Below are 3,864 nucleotides of genomic sequence, written 5' to 3' on the forward strand. Positions count from 1 at the left end.
AGTGCCTAGATATCATGATAAAAAGAGATGGAAGAATACTTTTAGTTGGAGACTTTAACTGTGAAAAAGTAAACTGGAGAGAGATGGAAGTAATAGATAATGCTGGACAGTGGAGCGAGGAAGTGCTACAGTTGACTATGGTTGATACAATGGTTCAGTGGGTGGAGGAGTCAACAAGATACAGAGGGGAAGAAGAACCAGCGTTGCTTGATTTAGTATTCACAAAGAAACCAGAGCCACCACCAATCATACAATACCTTAATCCAATGAGAAGTGATCATGTGACATTTGTTACGGCCCGCCCGTAACATACTCCATTACCATCACCTCCTCCGCTTGTTACCTCGTTCGCCACCTCTCCGCCTCACCTTCCATGCTACCGTCTCATGAACCCTCCACGTCACCGTTTCATGAAGCCCCGCTACTGTCCCGTAGTTGGATTCACGCGGCCCCATTCGACTCAACCGGAAGTGTTAAGCCAGCTCTCGGCTTTCTGGAAGTCAGTTGAGGTCCAGGCCTCAACCAGTGAACACAACGCCTCTTGAGTCTACCGTGGGATCAACCATCACCCAGCACTTCACCACTGCGACACCGCATAAGTATCACTTCCCCTCGTCCAGTGTTTTCCACATTGCCTCCATATAGGATTAGGATTATTGTTAGGTATTAAGTTGGGTTCTTTATTGTTGTATTTATTACTGTGTTATATGTATATGTGTATGTCATTTTCCTGTTTCATGTTATATATATATGTGTTTCATGTCTCATGTTATATCTATGAGTGTCAGTTTCATTATGGGTTATTAAAATAGCTTTTTAAAGTGCCCCCTTTGCATTTCCTCACCAGTTGAACCTGCAGTTGTTGTTTTTTTATTGTTATTGTTCACCGGCTTCTCGATGCCAATCTTACCAGTTTAACCGGTGAACGTAACAATTGGCGACCGTGACAGAGACACAAATACAGGAGGAGGATGGGATAAGTTACAGAGATGACTTCAAAGGAGAAAGATTAAATTATGCAAAAACGAATTTTGAAAAATTAAGGATGATTTTTTCACTGATATTGAGTGTAGAAACATTATATACAGAAAGACAATATAAGGGAAATATGAAATTTTCTTACAGAAATATAATGAAAGCGTAAAAAAATATGTACCTTTTTACAGAGTCAAGAAAAAGAAATACACGCTTGGTACAATGCTAGATGCATAGAAGCTAAAATGGCAAAAGATAAAGCTTGGAAAAAATTCATAAAACAGATAAATGACAACAACAGACGCCAGTATAGGGATACGAGAAATAAATATATTAGAGTAAGGAGAGAGGAAGAAAGAAACTTTGAGAAAGATGTGGTGAATAAAAGCAAAGACGAACACAAACTTTTCTAAAAGTTTATAAATGGCAAAACGAAGAACAAGGAAACAATAGAAAAAATAATTAAAGGAGGGAAGACATACCATACAGAAAGGGAAATGTGTGAAATAATGAATGACAGCTTCAAAACGGTGTTCACTGCAGAAGATGATTTCACAGAATCTAGTAGGACATTGCATTGCCAAGGATTACAGGAAATCGCAGTGCACAAGGAGGATATTGGAAGATTATTAGATAAGTTAGATGTCAAAAAAGCAATGGGGCCAGGTGGTGAATCACGCTGGGTGTTAAAAGAATGTAAAGAGCAACTACTGGATCCAATTTGGGAAATAATTAAAAGTTCAATAAATGAGTGGAAAGTTCCAATAGAATGGAAGAGAGCCAACGTAATACCGATATTTAAAGGAGGAAAGGCAACTAAACCACTAGACTACAGAACAGTGTCACTTAAAAGTTTTTTTAGGAAATTGTGTGAAATAGTTATCAAAGAAAAATGAATTAAATATCTAGAAGAGGAACAAGTCATATCGAACAGACAATTTGGGTTCAGGACAAGGAGGTCATGTGTATCAAACTTATTAAGTTTCTACTCGAGAGTTATTGCAGGACTGGAAAACAGACGGATGGGTGGGCACAGTACATATACCTGGATATAAATAAGGCTTTTGATAAAGTCCCTCATGGAAGACTACTTTGGAAACTAGAGAACATAGGAAGAATGCAAGAAACTTTGCTAGAATAGACAAGAGATTATTTGAAGGATAGGGAAATGAGAACTGTGATCAGGGATACATACTCATCTTGGGTTAAAGTAACAAGCGGAGTGCCCCCATTATGTTTCAGATTTATGCAAACGACAGTTGTATTAATTTATTTGCTGATGATGCAAAGCTACAAAGAGTCATCAAAACAAGAGAGGACTGTCTGCTGTTACAGGAAGATATAAACAAAATCTATGAATGGAGTAGAAAGTAGAAATCGAAGTTTAATGCCAAGAAATGTAATATAATGGAACTAGGAAAGTGCAAAAGAAGACCGGTATGGAACTATTTAATGGGAGAGGAACAAATAATGAAGTCTAAAGAGGAAAAAGATCTGGGAGTGATCGTATAGGAAAATCTGAGCCCCGAAAAACACATAAGGAAGATATTTGGTATATCATATAAAATGTTGACTAACATAAGAGTGGCATTTCAATACATGGACAAAGATATGATGAAAAAAATCATCACAAGCATGATACGTCCAAGGCTGGAATATGCAGCAGTGGTGTGGTCTCCGAGCGCTAAAAAGGATATAAGAAAATTAGATAGGATACAGAACATTGCTACAAAGATGGCGTCGGACCTAGCATATGAAGAACGACTGAAGGAAATGGGACTACCAACATTACAAGATAGAAGAGAACGAGGGGACCTAATAACAACGTACATGATAGTCAATGGCATTGAAAAGATAGACAATGAAGACCTGGTGCTGGTGACAGAAGAAGATGGAAGGACAAGAGGACATGTAAAGAAGATCAGGATGAGGCAGTGTGTGAAGGATATTGGAAAATACAGTTTTCCACAGAACGATTGAGAAGTGGAATGCATTGAATAATGAAGTTGTTACAGTACATAATGTGCATAACTTTAAAGAAAAATTAGATAAATGGAGACATGTAGACCGGATACTATGAGCCACGCTCGAACGCTGTATAATACAACTAATTAAATACACACACACACACACACACACACACACACATGCTGCGATGCATGTGTTTTTCTTGCTTTTTTTCTTATTTCACTGCAAAAATTAAATGAACTGAGAACAAAGAAAATTTTAATGAGAATCTTGCAAAAGCAGCAAGTCGATGGTAAAAGAACGCAGCCGGCCCGACCTTTGCTAACCAGCGAGAGTGGCAGTCACACCGACGAGTGTCTGTCATCTGTCGCCAAAAGTAAAATCTTAATCACACCCGAGCTTCTTTTGTGTGAGAGAACCGTGTCTTGTGATAACAGTCCTTGTCTGTTGGTAAAGTTTACACTTAAGTCATAGTGTGTATGTGTGTGTGTGTGTGTGTGTGTGTGGGTGGGTGGGTGGGTGGGTGGATGTTATGTGAAGGATGTAGCTGTACACCTTACACCATATTTCTGAAAGATGACAATAGTTTGTGACACACACACACTCACTCACACACACACACACACACACACACACACACACACACACACACACACACACACACACATGGAAAAAAAAATAGAGAAGTGCTTTGAAAATGAAAATATGGAGCAGAGACTTGAAACCTATGAATTCGAGGGAGAACTATTCGGGGTGAGGATTATCAATGAAGGGTATAATGAAGCTTATTCTCTTCTCAACACGATGTTCAATGCACCAATAAATAAGTAAAATATATATATATATATATATATATATATATATATATATATATATATATATATATATATATATATATATACATATGTATATATTGTAATA

Source organism: Portunus trituberculatus, chromosome 48 (assembly GCF_017591435.1).
Source record: "Portunus trituberculatus isolate SZX2019 chromosome 48, ASM1759143v1, whole genome shotgun sequence".
Lineage (NCBI taxonomy): Eukaryota > Metazoa > Arthropoda > Malacostraca > Decapoda > Portunidae > Portunus > Portunus trituberculatus.